At 46.1% G+C, this 17,133-nt stretch overlaps 1 protein-coding gene across 4 annotated transcripts in view; it reads left to right on the top strand.

The window, feature by feature from the left end:
• Positions 1-781: 781 nt before the first annotated feature.
• Positions 782-17,133, top strand: part of Atxn1 (ataxin 1) — a 416,850-nt gene continuing 400,498 nt past the window's right edge. For all 4 annotated transcript variants that reach the window (XM_052157616.1, XM_052157615.1, XM_052157619.1 and 1 more), the window contains exon 1: positions 782-957. The gene's annotated coding sequence lies outside the window, so the exon portion shown is untranslated. The remainder of the gene's footprint in view (positions 958-17,133) is intronic.

A 17,133-nucleotide genomic window follows, 5' to 3' on the forward strand; every position in this document is an offset into this window, starting at 1 on the left:
GGCAGGAAAGGTGAGGGTGCTGGTGCAAGCTGGGGGAAGCCTGACAACTTTCCCGAGTTGCAAGCCAAGGGAGCAGGCGCAGGCCTAGCATCGGGTGGCGCAGGGCTGGCGGGCTAACCGCGAGGATACAATGCGTCCTCTTAGACGCTCACCCGGGGGCACCAAGGGCACTTCGCAATTAGAATCAGCCGACTTCCCCGCCCCCTTGGGTATTTTACCAGGTGGGAGCCAAAGCCTGACACCCGTGTTGCTGTGAGTCTCCCAGGTTGCCTGAGTTGCACCCTGTACTCACCCTGTCCCCCTCCAACTAGGTTGCAGCGAGCCGGGGAGGCGCGCGAGCACCGATCGGTCACCGCTCCAATGACCTCATCGCCCCAACTTCCCCGCCCCTTTCTCAAACCTGGAAGGCACAGTCCCCTCCTGTCGGTGTCCGGGATCCGGAGCCACAGTTGCTGAGAGACACCCGGCCTCCCCTGGAGCGAGCGCTGCCTGGGTGCATAGAAGGGTTAAGGGCGCGGGCCGGCAGCCGCGCCGTGCGCTCGCCGTGCTCTGTGCGGCTCGCCGGGCCGCCTGCCAGAGGGTGCCTCCCCCCCACCCCCCCCATGAAGTCGGATCCTTGAGCTGCGGCGGCGGCAGCCAACTGCTCCATATTTGGCTTCTATTACACATTTACATACTGGAGCGAGCGAGCGAGCGCGAGAGAGAGCGCGAGGGAGGGAGGGCGGGCGGAGGGAGGAGGGAGGGGAGGGGGGAGGAGGAGGAGGAGGAGAGAGCAGAGTATACCGCAGACATCATTTCTACTACAGTGGAGGAGCCGTACAGGACCTGTTTCACTGCAGGGGGAATCCAAAACAAGCCCTGTGGAGCCGCAGCTAGAGCTACAGCAGCCGCAGGACACTGTGTCTCTCCCTCTGTCCCCCCTTCCCCACGCAACCCCAGATCCATTTACACTTTACAGTAAGTGGCTATTTTTTTTTCCTCCTCTGATTCTTTCTCTCCCCCTCCCCCTCCCCCGATTTAGATTAAAATCACCTCCTCCCGCACCCCAATCCGCTCTCTCCGGAGAGGGGCCAAAGAACATCCAGCATACACCCCCTCCCCCAGTCTCAATGGGCTGCACGGAAAACAGCTGGAAGAGGAGCGAAGGAAACCGACGCGTCGTGGTGTGTGTGTGTGTGTGTGTGTGTGTGTGTGTGTGCAGACGCGCGCGAGTGTATGTGTGACTGTGTGTACATACACTAGTGCCCGGCACCAGCCTCCCGGCTCGGGACCCCCCTCTGGGAGCAGGAGCGGCTAGCAAGCGGAGCAGCTAGGGGCTGGGTGGGCGGCCGCCAGGAGAGGGGGGCGCGCCCGGGCGGGGGGCGCGGGTGGGGAGAACGGCGGCGCCCTGCTCCGGCTGCTGCTGGTCCGGCGGCGAGCGCTTAGAGCCCTGTCCTCCTCCTTCCGTGTAGCGCAGGGGGAGGCGGCAGCCGCGGAGGGTCGCGCTGCCCTCTTCGCTCCTCTACAATCCCCCCCTCCCGGGTGGGGGCGGTGAGCGTTGCGGGGACTCGAGGGAGGGCTGGGCTTCCCCGCCCGGGGTCGCCTAGCTTGACAGAGGCAACCCCGAGCTTGGGGTCTCCCCGCCCAGGCCAGCCTCTCCGGGCTAGGAGGGGACATAGAGGGGACTTTGCGCGAGGCTGGGGGCGCGGAGAGGTGGCGGCTCAGGGGGGCAAGGACGCGCGGGCCATCGCAGCGCAGCGCAGCGGGAGAGGACTGGCCCTAGCTGCAGCCGCCACCGCCGCCCTGTTGGTGCGGCCGCTTCCTGATCCAGAGCAGCAGCCACCGCCGCCGCCGCCGAAGCAGGAGCCGGGAGCCGGGAGCTGAGAGCCCGCGAGCGCCCCGACCCGGCGCGGCGTCCCTGTCGGCGCCCGCAGCAGTAGCGGAGGAGCTGCGGGCGCTGCCCTGCGCCGGGACTGCTCTGCTGCGCGGCGGCAGGGAGGGTGAATGAAGACAGGAGGAGGGGAAGGAGGAGGTGGCGGCGGAGGAGGCGCTGCGGGGATTGGGATGTGCCCCGGAGCCCCGCCGCTCCTTCACTCGGGGCCCGAGACGCCGCCACTGCCGGGGCTGCTGCCGCCGCCGCCACCACCACCACCGCCTCCTACGTGGTTGCAGCCGAGCGCACAGGCCGGTCCCGCAGGGGGCAGGGAAAGGGCCGGACGGGCGGAGCGAGAGGTGAGGCGGGGTCGGAGAGGAGGGAGTAAGTGCGTGTGAGTATGTAGGTGCGTGTGTGTGTGCGTGTGTTCGCGCGCGCCGGGCGGGCCCAGGACCATGGCGAGGGGGTTGGGGGGGTCCACGGTGGTCCCTAGGCTGACTCTGCAGCGCTTCGACCTCTCTTTAGCCACCTCCTTCAACTCTGTGGCTTGTGCGCTTTCATTTTATTTCAGACCACGTAGAGAGCTGACTGCAAGTGGGTGAAACAATTCAGGTTTTCTAGGGAGATTGAGCAAGGACCTTAGTGGTGGGGGGTGGAAGTGGGGTGCTGATCTAGACTCTGCAAGGGGCCCAGGGGCGTGGGGGGTTACTGGGAGAGGATCAGGGTTTTAAGATGATGGGGTTTAGTTCGATCCCGTGGCTGTCCTGTTTTGTTTTGCTTTCTTGCTGTATAATCCTACAGATAAGAGGGTAATATAAATACTTGGGAAGGCTGGGAAATTGCTGAAGAGTAGTAAGGGCGGAAAAAAAAAAGCCAGTCGGAAGCTGGTTATATAATGCGCTATGTGGCTAACAAGAAAGGCAAGCTATTTTTATTTTGTTTACCGTATGTTGTGCAGTAGGAACTCCTCCAAACTGGTTCTGTCCCCGAAGAGATTTCTTAGTTTGTCAGAGAGAGCCACAGGATACAATTAGTAAAATTAGAAGACCCCACACCACTTACAGAATAAAAAGTAATGCTTTAGAGTTCTCACCTCACATCCTGCCTGGCACGCAGGGGAATGTGTGTATTATGCCCTATGCTTCCCTGTAGGAACCTAGTCGTGTTATCTCCGTGGTGACATTTCTGTTTTATAATGCGAGCTCTTCTTAATATTTAAGCAGCATTGCTATAGATCGTAGGCAACAAGGTAGTTACATGCTGGGTATTTTTAGGCGCAGCTGGTTACTTTTTGCAATAGTGTTTGTTAACCATTTCTATTTGGCTTTTTGAAGAGCCCTGCCATTCCTAGAAGCCTCTGGTTTATTGATGGTGGGTGGGTAGCTAAGACAGTTTGATAGCCAAGGGTTTTATTTTTATTTTATTTTATTTTTGAATGAAGCTTATGCCAGTGGAAGCTAGAGGTAGCCACCAGAGAGAAGGAAAAACATGCGCAAGAACTCTTGGAAGGGATTGCACCATAACAGCTTAGCTGTGGCATTTAATCTCCTCTGATTGTCCTCTAACTGGCCACGCATCAGTCAATATTTTAGCAGCTTTGCAAATAAATGGGCTTGAATGCCACCTTCCATATAAAGCCGAGGCTGAAAAGCCTCCTGCCTGTCTGCCTCTCATCATAGATACTGCCGGTGGTGTTAGCTTTCTGTGCACTTACTCCAGCCCTGATCACTCATGTAATTAGATCAGGCTACCATGGCAACAGACAGTGTTCCTTGGCCCATTCAGGTGGGTTTGCCTGAACTACTCCAAGTGTTTTATGCACAGTATTTGAGCTGCCCGAACCAGAGAGGAGAGACTTTTCACTGTTTCAATTGCATCTTCTTTCAGTCATCTGAACAGGAGACACTGAATGAGGCTTCTAGCTACTTGGCTTTTCTAAAGGAAACCAACACGCTGTTCCTACTGGGGACAATATGTAAATGCATCTCCCCAGACAGAGAAAGGAGCCTGACAATCCTGCTGGTGTTTATTGTGAGCAGATCAACAAGTATTTGATACTTGCTAGAAACCTTTCAGAGCTGACTAAAGCAACATTTCTTTTGCAGTCTAGAGCCTTTGGCCTTGCAGGCGCTTAACCCTTTCAAGTGTGAGAGAACCAGCACATCCACACTTTATAATCAAAATTGCTGACAGTGCTGGCAGGCTTTCTAGATGGTTTATGAAAAGGAGATGACTTATTTGGCAAGCCTATGCCCACTGTTACATTTTTAAACTTTACAGTCTACATTATAAAAACGGATACTGACAGTAGGCAGACATTCTGAATATTATCTTCCGTAATTTGGATCTGTTGCTCCTGATCTTTGATGCTCTTCAGAAGTAATTGAAAATATTTTTGCAGAGAAGTTAGCGATGATACAAGCCAGGGTACTGCACGGAGCTTTGCACAGTAAACAGCTTGTATGGTACTTTAGGGTATAATTTAATGAACATCTACAGAACTGCAGTGCAGTGGTTATATTTGGGTACCACCTTAAGCCTACTAAGGCCAGAAAGATTATATTATAACTGAAAAGGTAACAGAAAAGATGCTGGAGCCCAACATTGTTCAGACAGTCCAAACGAAGGAGAATGTTTTAGGAACTTTGAATATGTCATGATTTAGTTGTGACCCTGACAGTCAGTTTATAGTTTTAAGGCCAAGTAACTAAATCAGTTAAAATAGGAGAAAGACATAAAGAGAAGACAACCCCTCCTCCCCCCCCCACCACAAATCTCTCACCTCTCCTGTTCCAAGATTGACAATATTGCCCAATTTTTCTCCCAGGGGGGTTATGAGTTTCCCCTGGTTACTGAGTTTATGTGGTGGGTACATTATTGTGGCCTGGTCCAGTAAAGAAAGTATCATTGTGGTTAAAATGAGCAATTATTTCTGAGAGGTGAGTTCATGTGAAACCAGGATCTAAAATAAGAGGACAGAAGTTTTAAGTGTTAGACACACCTCGGAGGGCCTTGATTCTATTCTGCAACAGACAGAGAAACGGCTTTACTTGCAGTTAAATGTGTGCCTGTATTTTTCAGTGTACAAATGAGCCCTTGCCAACATAAATATGAGAAGTGTCTGTACTCGATGGAGAACTGGAAAGAAAGGGCATCATATTCTCTTTCCCACCCCAACCCCATTTCGTTTTAAAAGGGTTTGGCAAGCAGTGGTATTTTGTTAGAAATAGCATAAAGATACTTCAGGCCTCCCAGTTGCCTTTGAGAGAAAGATTAGAGAAACACTCTTGAGCCATCACACTACATATCAAATAACAGAAGATGGCCAAAAATTTCCAGTGCCCAGAGTCCCAAGAACCAGAAACGGCCAGTGTGGAGAAAGTACTAAAATGTTAGTCAACACTCCTATGTATGGCTCCCAGGCCCTGCTGTCCTTAGAGTTCCAGGATTCGCATTTCTTTTGTATAAAGTGACTTTGTTTTCTCTCCCATGTTGAAATGTCAAGTGGATTTTGCTCCTGCACATACCTTGTAAGACAGCTTCTCCTGCCAAATAGACTGTAGCAGTTCGCTCTGCTTCCTATTAGGAGTCAGTCAATAAATGTACTTTACCAAAACCCTGAGCTCATGTAAGCAGCTGAGTGTAGGAGTGAATGTTAATTTCTCTGAACTGTAGTCATCGCTTAAATACTTGCATATGAAAAGTGCCTTCTCAGGAGACAGTCTGTCATTTCTTAGGAGCTTGGGGCTGACTGACTTACAGATTTTGCAGACTTTGTATTTTTTTCAGAGTGTCACACAAGTCTGAACGATTGGCTTCTGTGTGTGTGTGTGTGTGTGTGTGTGTGAGAGAGAGAGAGAGAGAGAGAGAGAGAGAGAGAGAGAGAGAGAGAGAGAGAGGAGAGTTAGGTTTGTGCAACTTAATTGCTTCAAAGAACAGATCCTGGTCGTCGTCCTAGTTTCAACCTGAGAAGAGAAACAGGGGCTTTTCTTGTTTTGTTAAATGATTGTTATAAACAGGAAATTGTAGAAATGGTAGCGGAGGCCACAATCTCTACCTAAGGAATACCATGTAGTTTTTCTTTTGCTTGTTGCTTAAGATTTGAATGTCTGAATCATCAGTAATACTATTTCAGTTGCATTTAATTTCGTTTAGTACAATAAATTCACTCATTCCAGTTCTGTGAGCAGTGACATGATTGTGTGCACATAGGATGCTAGCTTTACATAATTGAAAAAAAAATATTTGCCGTAGGAATTGTAATTGGATTGAGGTTTTTTATTTTTTTAAATAAATACTTAAAATTACGGAAGGAAAGGAATGTCGTGGGGTAATTTATCTTTATTTGTAGAAACAGCATTTTTAGTTTTTTCTTTCCTAATTTTATTTCTATGTCTTTTTTACTCTAATCGACATAATGGCATATTTTATAGTCCTTATAAACCTTAACCCTTTAGGATAATTTAGTATAAATGTTTATACTTCCTGTTATTACTACTCCCACATGAACTAAAGCATGTTTAGAGCTAAAACAGACCAACACAGCAGTTCACGTCCGCTTTTGTTTGGCGTGTTTCACATTAGCAGCCATGTTCCATTGATTTTTCTATAACTCTTAATGCATACCATTCATGGGCTAATGAAAATGCAATGATAATCACCATCATGTAAACAACGAAAATGATGTTCTACTAGAAAATCCCTTTTCAGAAAACTCGAGGCGTAAGAAGAACCTCGGGGCTTAGAGGGTGGGTGTTCGCAGGGCTTCCCATGACTGCGGGGCTTCATTTGATCCGAGAAGGCCTCAACCTGTTTCCACAGAAATGCCCTTTAAGTGTGACAGGTTTAGAGTGACTTATTTATCAGGTATTTTTAGTGGTGATTCCAGCTGCCAACCTGTAAGCATGTGTGCTTCTTACAGAAAGGGAAGGCATTTTCTCACCACCGTTTACAGCAGACTGTCTCTCTTCGTGCCCTCAGCCCTGATCCCGACTCCTGTGTTCCCTCCTGGTTTTTATACACCATCTCAGTATCAGTTGTTTGGGCCGTCTTGCTTGGTAATCTTTCACTATTAATGGTATTGTGTTTCTCTGCTTTGTGCTATTTCAATATTAAAGATTCCAATTTTAGTGTGTGTCACTGTATGCAATGTTTTATAGTTTATTGTTTTGTGTTTTTATAGTGAGTTCATGTGGCCTCGCCTTTGATTCTCGTGGTTCTTTTTCTTTCTTTCTTTCTTTCTTTCTTTCTTTCTTTCTTTCTTTCTTTCTTTCTTTCTTCTTTCTTTCTTTCTTTCTTCCTTTCTTATTTTGATGGGATACAGCAAGCAAATAACTATTACTCTAGCTAGGATAGCAGGACAAACGCTTTTTGAAAGAAGGAGGCATGCCGGGGCTAGAGTAAATTAATATTTTACAGCATTTGCATCACATTTGGCTGTTCTGTGTACTTCAGCAGAATGGGAGGAGACTGTAATTTGGACTCTCTCAAGCCTTATCTGCCAGGCGATGTGTAAATAGGGCCCTGTGTACACACAAATCCATATACAAGCAAACCCAAGTTCCTAGCACTTGGAGCGTCTGGGAAAGTGATTATTAAGTATTTTGAAGCTGCCTTTGAAATGTTACCAGATAAAAATCAAAACTTCCCTTGCCCTTAAAATAAATGCTGTGTTAAAATGAAATAGAATTTCGTGAACTTCTGTTGAACTCGGCCACTGTTTGTAACCCAACAGTCATTTTGGTGGAAAGATGGTGACTTATTTTCTTTTTGTAAGGGTATGGGATATTCCACTTAGCTTTTCTCTCTGCACATGGATTACACATAGGGAAACCAAAGACTGATAAAAAGCTACTTCTTTTGCAGAGCAGACCCAAGCACGTACTAGACACTTAAATAAATTGACAGTGAATGGATTCGTTAGAAGGAAGAATACTTTGGCTACTCTTCACTACTTTGCAAAGTGCTGGAAAGGAATGGAAGTTATTTTCCTTTCCAGCTGGGCTGTGCTCTTAAAAATAGCGAGTGTGTATGGTTGAAAATAATTATGACTTCTGAGATGAGTTGCCATGTGTCCAAGGATAATTGGCTTCCTTACCTGTTTACAGATCATTCACATTGGGGATCATATTCGTATTCCAGAATAGTTTCTTTCTGACACCCAATATAATTCTGGTCCTTTTCCTTCCTACTGTTACCTGGCGAAAGCTTAGGAAACCCAAACTAAATTTAAAATCAGCCTAAACACATATGCAGCTCAGCTCCAGTGGCTCTGACTGAAAATCAGTTCAGCATTCACTTAGTTGACTGATTTTTTTTTTCAATGCTAATTGGATATCATCAGCACTTAAGTAAATAATTTTAATGACTAAGGATAAGAAAATATGCTAGCAGATCAGGCCCTCTACTTCTTCTCTTTCTGTGCGCACATCTTTAATTCACAAAAGTCTCTCACAAGCACCAAGAGGTCATTCATTTCGTCTTTCATTTACCCATTCATACATTCATCATATAGTAAATGACTTAGGTTGACTATTGGGGCAACCTCAAAGTGGAGACAATGCCTGCTCAACAATTGTTTAAAATTTAGGGCTGGGCACAGACCTCAGTTGGTAAGAGTGCTTGTCTACCATGCACAGAATGTAATGCCTCAGCACTGCGTGAACTGGGCAAGGTGGGATATGCCTATATGAACTGGGCGTGGTGGGATATACCTGTATTCCCAGCACTTGGGAGTTGAAGACAAGAAGATCTGACGTTCAGGGTCATCTTCTGCTACATAGCAAATTTGAGGTCAGCCTGGGCTACACCGAGACCTTTTCTCAGAACTGGACCTTTTTCCCTCCTCCATTTGATTTTCCACTCACCTTTGCGCTAGTACGCTAATAGCTACCTTCCATCATGATCGTCTTTCAAGTTGCATGTGGATTAACAGTATTTACTAGATTAAAATTAGGCTTTTGGCCCAGTTGCTATTCAGTCCACTCCCGTTTCTACTTGATGTCATTTGTGATGGCTGGCTTGTTATTTATTGGATGCCCAAGGAAAATGACAGTAGGTGTCTCAAACATGGAGACCAGGGTTTTCATTTGACTGAAGGGATGGCCTAGATTTTATATGTTGGCTCCCCGGAGCCCTACAGAATAAAACCAGACCTGTTCTGCTGAGTGGATTGCTGTCCATGCAACCTCTTCTATAACAAAATTCAAAATGTGGTGTTCTTAAGATTTGAATTTCAGTGCCTACATCTTAAGGTAGATCTTTGTTTAAAGCTCTTTCCTTCTTTCTTTCTTTCTTTCTTTGTTTCTTTGTTTCTTTCTTTCTTTCTTTCTTTCTTTCTTTCTTCCTTTCTTTCTTTCTTTCTGTTTCTCTCTTTGTTTTTGGTCTACCATCTTGGATTTCTTCTGCACTTCCTGGACCACCATAGAAGCATCCTGCACCGTGCAACAAGTCCCAAGGGTGCTCCCTCCAAGCTGCTGATCTGTCTGTCACCCCATCCAACACTCTTCCTCCACTCCCTCTACAGGGAAGGGCTTCACCTGTCAGGTGAGAGTTTTACAACGTTTTGTTTTCTTGTCTGAGGATAAAGTCTGACTTGGGATGGTTGCTCACCCGACGACGTGTACTCTGTTAACTGTGGAATATAATTTTCTTCGCAACTAGTATATGGAAAATTGCCCAGGTGTGTGTGTGTGTGTGTGTGTGTGTGTGTGTGTGTGTGTGTGTCTTTGTGTGTGTGTGTGTTAAACTTGGATGAAATTATAGTTGTGGTCAATTTAGTCCAGGAAGAAATCTGCACTGAATTTGTGAGGATCGATGATTGAGCCTGGGGCTTGTCACCCATCATTTTAAGTGTCCCTTTTCCTCGAGTTGGTTAAGAGCACTAATCTGCCAGCTGCCTTGAGTGTCACTTCTCACGTTTTAGGTTCTTACTATACTAAGCTACATTTTCAGGGAAACAGAGAACTGTTTGTTGGGTCAGCGGTAACCAAGAGTTGTTGAGTCTTGAGTTTCTTTGTGTCTGTTTGGATTTTACAACTTCCTGATTTCCTCATATACAGTAAATTTTTCTGGCTGAGAGAGTGTCTTGAAACAGTGTGTAAGCAAGGACTGTTGACTCATGGTTAAAGAGCAGACAGGAGGCCTCTGCCCTTTCTGTGAAATCCGGAGAGAATGGAATTCATCTAGAACGTGGGGCTAGAAGGTCTTGGGGACACTGGTGTCCACACGGGAGGGGGGGTTGTGACATAGAAAACAGGGGGTTGATTTCCTCTGCTTTTTGAGCAGTTTTGCTTGAAATGATGAAGCCAGGCAACGCCAGAAGTTCCAAAGGCTGGCCGGGCAACAGGCTCACTTAGAGACTTTCAGACAGAATCTGGGACTCCACCCTGGACCTTCTGAATCTGAATGTTCCTTCCTGACCTCCTGGAATGAAGGAAGTGTTTCTGGAATGTTCCTTTCTTGGTAAGAAGCAGATGGTCCTCTTACCAAACCACATACCCCAAAGCGAGGATTTCAAAATCCACTCATCAAAAGATAGACCCTGGCATTACCAAAAGTGTTCATTTCAAAAATGATCCAGTGGACTGGGGCACGGTGTCTCGTGTCTGTAATCTTAACACATCCTAGGGAGAGCTGAGGAAGAAGAGCTCATGGTTTGAGGCTATCTTGAGTTCTTAGTGAGCTCTAGAGTAGCTTGGGAGAGACCCTGTCTCAGAAAGTCAAACCAAATAAAACTCCCAAGCAAGTTCACCCGATTTCTATGTTGACACCCCAGAACCAGTTTATTTTAAGCCACACACGAACTCCACGACCTCTGAGATAACAGCCTGAAGCTCCGTCACTTGCCAGAGTGTCTGGACTTCAAACCTCAGGATGTTACTCCAATCACGCACGTGCCTGTAGCCCGCTCATGCCTCAGTTTCTCCATACAAGATGGGGACCACAGAGGGCTACTGTGAGACTGGAATGAAGAAAAAAATGCATGTGTGTGTGTGTGTGTGTGGCTTGAATGTGCCTGGCATGTGATTTATGGCCCGTTCATATAAGCTAGCATTGTTAGCACATAGCTTATCTCTAGACAGGGTGCTTATAATGGTCTTGTTGTCCCATGGTTGTTGCTAGATCATACATGACTAAGAACAAGTAAATATACCTAGACCTTGACCTTTGGACCAACCCTGTAGGCATTTGTGACTCTCCAAAGCCAATAAGGGCTCTATTTATTTTTCTGAAGTTTAAATCTGAACTTATGCTAACTTTCCTGTAGTATGCAATTTTTTTTTTGCATTGCAGTAAGACAGACTGACGATGAATAGCATTGCATAAATGGAGTTATTTGCAGTTTGAATATATTTTAAAAAGGCCTGACTAACAGTTATTTAGAAGCCTTAGAAACTATAGCTAGACATCTAGCAATATTGCTCAATGGGAAGACACTTGCCTAGCACGTGCAAAGTCCTTGGTTCAATTCCCGGGACAGAAAGAAAGGAAGACTCTAAGAAACCTCTGTGGTGCAGAGCAGAAAGGGGGTGAGTTAGTATGCTGCAAAGCATCATATTCTTTTGAATTGTGTAAATGAGTTCTTTATATTTTATTGACTGTGTATTTGAGAGGCTCCCTTTAAATCAGTGGTTTTCAACCTGTGGGTCATGACCCCCTTTATGGGTTGAATGATCTTTTCACACAGTTGGCCTAAGACCATTGGAAAACACAGATACTATTACAATTCATAGTAGTAGCAAAACTGCAGTTATAAAGCAGGAACAAAACTGATTTTATAGGCGGAGGTCACCACGTCATAAGGAACTGCATTAAAAGTGTTAATCGTCAGGAAGACTGAGAACTCTTGGCCATGGAAGCAGAGTAATGTCTCCTTACTGCAAGGTGACACCTCTTAAGATCTGCAGGTGTCTGCTAGCAGGCAGGGTGGGGTGTCTTACAGCTGCTCTCCCCCTTCAGGGGAATCCATTTTGCCAGGCAGAAGATCCTCACGTTGAAGTCTTAGGAGTCTGGTTCAGGTGCATACGGGGTGAGATGATCTTTTCTTTTTAAAACCTGTGGTATTTGAAGAGAGTCATTATGTATAGCAAGGTATCTCAAGAATTTTCTTGTGAACAAGTCAGGCAGCCAGGAGTCTTATCTTGGGCAGCACAGCCTGCTCTCTGAGGTGCAGGGGTTTCTAGCCTCATAAACAAGGTAAGTGTCATGTGGATTCTCAAGGTCCTACTGACAAAATAGTGCAGTGTCACCTTGAACATTAGGCTGTTGATATTTTCTCTGATTGCATTGAAAAGAAACGTATATGCATTATCTAAACATTTTGCATACATAATGGCCTTATTATGGTCCACACAGTTGATGATGGCTGTATGTGGGCAGGGAGAGAGCATCCTGTTGCCTTCTGATATATTCAAGTTATTCTTTTAAGTGAAAGTCTAGATTATTATTTCTGGCTCTTGTTATCTTATGAATATGATACAGCTAAGCCAGTTATGACCTAACTTATTCACAGCTACTATCTATATAAAGAAGTGATTCATTCATATATTCGCTGTGTATTTTCTTTTCAAAGACTTCATGGTGCTCTGGACATGAGAGTGAGCAAGAGCTCCCGGAGATTATACATTCTTCGTGACCAGGCAAGAGAAAGAAGCAATGCACAGGAATAGCTAACAAAGCTGAGAGGGTTGGGCTGTGCTTACTGGGGGGTACATTCTGACCCCGGAAGGAATTCAGAAAGGTGGTGGGAGTTCAGGAAAGACTGTGAGGAGGAGGATCACATGATTTGGTTTCTGAAGGCTGGATTGCACTTCTGTGGGAAGAGATGGAGAGAGGCAGAGGGAAGCCTTGCCAGTGTCTGGGACCACAAGCAAATGCCTGCTTGTCTGTAGGATGTAGGCGGGGCAACTGTGGCTGAAAGTGGGCGTGCTCTGAGTTTCTGAAGTCAGGGAGACTGGCGAGGGTATGGGGCTAGTGGAGAGGTCAGTCCAAAAAGCAGTTTGGAAGCATCAGTGGTGTAAAAGGTGTTGAACTTGCCCTTTGGGGTCTTCTGCCTGGCAGAGGGGTGCTCACACACAGGGCATGACTGGATCTGAGGATGCCGGAGCTGGGGTTGAATGCAGAGGGAGAAGGTAAGAGGCAGTGAGGAGGGGAGCTTGAAGGCTGGCATGCCTCAGCCTTTGTTTTTCAGTTCTTCACAAGCTGGGGTGGCAAGGGGGATTGGGTTGATGTAGGGGTGAATCATGAAGGCGGCGGGGGAGGGGTCTCTTCTGCTAGAGTTCCAGAACCCTAGAAATTCTGTGCTTAACTCAGTGTCATGGAATCATGTTGAAACAGTTATTCCTTTATAAAATAGGAGCGGGAGCTAATTTTAGCTAGCTCTAATACGCGTGTGTATGAAAATGAACACTACTTTTGACGCTCAGCCCATGCAGCATCTCTCCTCATGTAAAACAAATACTGTGAGTGCTTTCCTCTAAGCAGGCCTTCTGAAGACTCCAAAGGGTGCCCCTGCATCTATTAGCAACAATTCCAGCATTTCTTTGATCTTTTCCAACGTTCATTGACTCTTCTCATGTGACAGGCGCGAATCTCATTGTGTCGGCCACTTAACAACTTAGCCATTGTTCATTTGTGGCCATTTGGTAACTGTTCATCTGATAAATCATATTAGCATGGGTGTGCTTCATAACTTTTGACCATTTCCTAGAGGCTTTATATAGAATCTTTTAAATGTGAGAATATAATATACATATACATATATATTATATATTTGAATCTTTATGTATGAAAAGCCAAGGATACCAGATACAGCTCTTTAACAAACTGGCTTCTCACTTAATATCATATAGAAGATAAAGAAATATAGAATTGAGTTGAGCACGATTATATATTCCTGTGGTCCTAGCACTTAGGAGCTGGAAGCAGGCAGATCGGAAGTTCAAGGCCAGCCAGTAAGCTTAAGCAAGCTTGGGCTACTTAAGATACTGTTGAGATAAATAAATAAATATCATTGTTAAGCCTTGGTTCTGTTGGGGGAGGGGCAATTAGCCTAAGAGTCCATGACAGGAAGTGCAGGGGACCGTTGAAAGTAATCTTTGTGTGAATGAGTAGTCTATTTACATGAATTTAGGGAAAGCCTGAAGATTGTGTACTGTTTTTATTTTGTTTTGTTTTTGAGTTGTTCACATGAACTCTTCGTATTGCCCTCAAGTGGCTAAGAATGAAAATATTAAATACAAAAATAACAATGTTAAAAACAACAAGTCCTGTGCATGTCTATGCGTGTGTTGTGGCTCACATGTATGGCTCTGTTGTGTGGAGGCTGGATGTCAAGCCCAGACATCTTTCCTCAGACATCATCATCTTGTTCACCGAAATGGACTTCCACTGGTCAGGGAATCCCAGGGATCCTACTGTCCCTGCCTCCACGGTGTTGGGATTCCAAGGGTGTGCCACAACACCTGGCTTTTCCACACTGCTCCTGGTGACTCCATGCACTCACAGTTGAGTGCTTTACCAACAGAGCTGTCTCCCCAGCCTGCCTGGAAACCTTTAAGGGGCATCCAGTGTGCAAGATGAGACCCTAAAGGGAAAACAGTGAGAAGTAGTTTGCCTTTGCTTTTTTCAAACATGAAGTCATTTAAGCTTCATTGCACCCTTATCTGGCAGACACTGTGGTTACATCTTTGTCGTGGATGTAGAAACTGTGGCATAAGAGAGGGTGAATAACTTACCCACTTTTGCCGGGAGTTAAGAGACCTCAGCTTGGACAGATCCCTTGACTCTGAATTATGCTCAAGCCCCGAGCCCGTATTAAGAAGTTTACAGTTAGATACAGAAGGCAAAGGCTGCCACAGATGAACGTGCCATAACTCAGGCACTTGCTCAGAAACCAAGATCAGGGGATGGTTCCGAGGCCACAAGCTCCCCATTTCCAAGCCCACCCCTCTGATCAGAAACTCCCATGAGCTTCTGATTCAAGCTGTCTGTAACCTTCTTCCTTTTCTTCCCTGTGCGGCGGCCCTGAGAGTCCTACGCGCTTTCGATAATTATTAATTGAAGAAAAACGATGACGGCGGCACTCTGCTTATCTGCTTCGGGGGATTGGCTTAAGTTGGCTCCAGATGTTGTTCAACACGCAGTCCCAGGGAGCTGCTGAACTTTTGACTGTTCGGATAGCTTCATTGGGTCACTGCTCAGTTTGAACGACTTGGCAGATAGGAGCCATTTATCTCTCCAGGGTGATAGGTGGTGGGGTGTCACTCAGGACACAGTCTAAGAACAAAGCGTGCAGCCAGAGGCTGTCAGCTGTAGCCAGGTGGCCACCTGAGTACACTCATGGCCCTTTCATGCTCTTGACTTTCTGGGTCTAGCCTGAGCTCTCCTTCCCTAGATCAGTCAGTGCATTGTTGCTAGTTTGCGTCCAGGTGATGGCGTAGGCACCCTGGTTGTCTTTTGGATGTTGGGTGAAATTTACTGTGAACTGCTTTTATCCCCGGTGGCCGTGCCTCCTCCCTCTACAAGTCCACACTGTCTGAAAGATCTTGAGATCGACTGTCGGTGAGTGTGGCTGGCAGCTCCAGCCTCCATCACAGCTGCAATCGTGCGCCGTGCATTTTTATTTACAGATTACTAGGCTCTGAGTCTGACATATGACTAGCCGGGAAGCTCCTCCCCAGAACAGTTGTATGTCATCTGCTTCAGAGGACTAATTGCTTGGCAAATCCCCTTCGGTAATTTCCTCTTTATTTGCTGATGAGTTACTTAACAGTGACGGCTTGTGGAGTAGACCGTGGAGTTGACTGTGCGCTCCAGAAACACCGCCACCGGAAGGCCCGGGGGACATGCTTTTTGAGTTCTGTTTGGCTTTCCTTGAAGAAACACTGAAACCATTATATGGCCTGTTAATATTTCACTCAATACCAGGTTAAACTCTGGAGCGGTGTTCTGTTTTCCAAAAGGAATCAAAACCAGACCCCTTTCTTCAAATATGCCCCTGTGCATTAGAAAATTATTAAAAAGGAATTTAATATTTATAGAATGTTTAATGCTGTTTTAAAAATATGACTTGGAGTGGAATAGCTTTCCAACACACAGTGGAAGGAGGAAGAGGGGTTTTGGGAGGATTCTGTCCCACCGCTAGCCTGGAGCGCCAGTCTCTGTCTTTCCTTATTGCTGTATCAGCAGGAAGGCTTATCCTGTAACTTTGCTGGGCCTCAGTTTACCTATCTATGAGAACCGGAAAGAAATGATATCATGGTTTTTTTTCTTTTGCTGACATTGTAGAGTTCTGTGATTGTGTGTGTGTGTGTGTGTGTGTGTGTGTGTGTAGGCCAGAGGTCAACATTGAGTGTCTTTTTGTATTGCTTTCCACTTTAATTTGGGAGACAGAGTCTCTCCCCTATTAGCTAGACTGGCTGGCCGACAACCTTTGGGGATCCTCCTGTGTCAGCCACCCCACCTCCTACTCAGCTCTAGAGTTACACCACAACAGCCAGTTTTATTTGTTTGTTTGTTTAGAATGTGGGTGATGGAGATCCAAACTCCAGTCCCCACGCCTGTGCATCAGGCATCTCACCACCCGAGCCATCTCCCTCCCCAGCCAAGTTCCGTGATTTTATTAGAATTCTTCCCCTCACCTCCCCTAAGACCTTTGCTTCTGTCAAACATCATTTGCTGTTGTTTGACTTTGTTAGGTTTGGTATTTAATTAGAGTTTATATTTTAGCTATTATTATGTCATTATTTAGAGAGTAAGTCAGCAATGGTACAGACCATCATTTATCACCACATCTATATTAGTTTCATCCTGCAATAGCTTCCTCTCTCTCTCTCTCTCTCTCTCTCTCTCTCTCTCTCTCTCTCTCTCTCTCTCTCTCTCTCTCTCTCTCGTGTGTATGTGTGTGTGTGTGTGTGTGTGTTCTTGCTTCCATGCCCCAAACAAGGGCCAAGAGGTAGATTGTGTTATAACTCAAAAGAGCCTTTTAGCTAATTGTGGCATTGTTTCTTATAAGAGGTGCACTGGAGCTCAGCTCTGAGCATCCGTATCTGGGGCCATACCCTGCTTTTTGTTCAAGAGACTTTTTTTTTTTTTTTGGATGTTATTTGATTTTACCTGAAGGTGTAGATGGCAGTCCCTAAGTAAATCTTTTGCTCTTATGCCTTGACTCTTGCAATTAGCATTCGCACTACAACCTCGCCTCTTTAGTTCATTTATAAGCATCACGTGCCGACGCCTCGAGATGGATCGCAATTATTAATAGTTTCTTTCAGCAGGTG

The sequence above is a fragment of the Apodemus sylvaticus genome, chromosome 14, assembly GCF_947179515.1.
Source record: "Apodemus sylvaticus chromosome 14, mApoSyl1.1, whole genome shotgun sequence".
In the NCBI taxonomy this organism is placed as follows: domain Eukaryota; kingdom Metazoa; phylum Chordata; class Mammalia; order Rodentia; family Muridae; genus Apodemus; species Apodemus sylvaticus.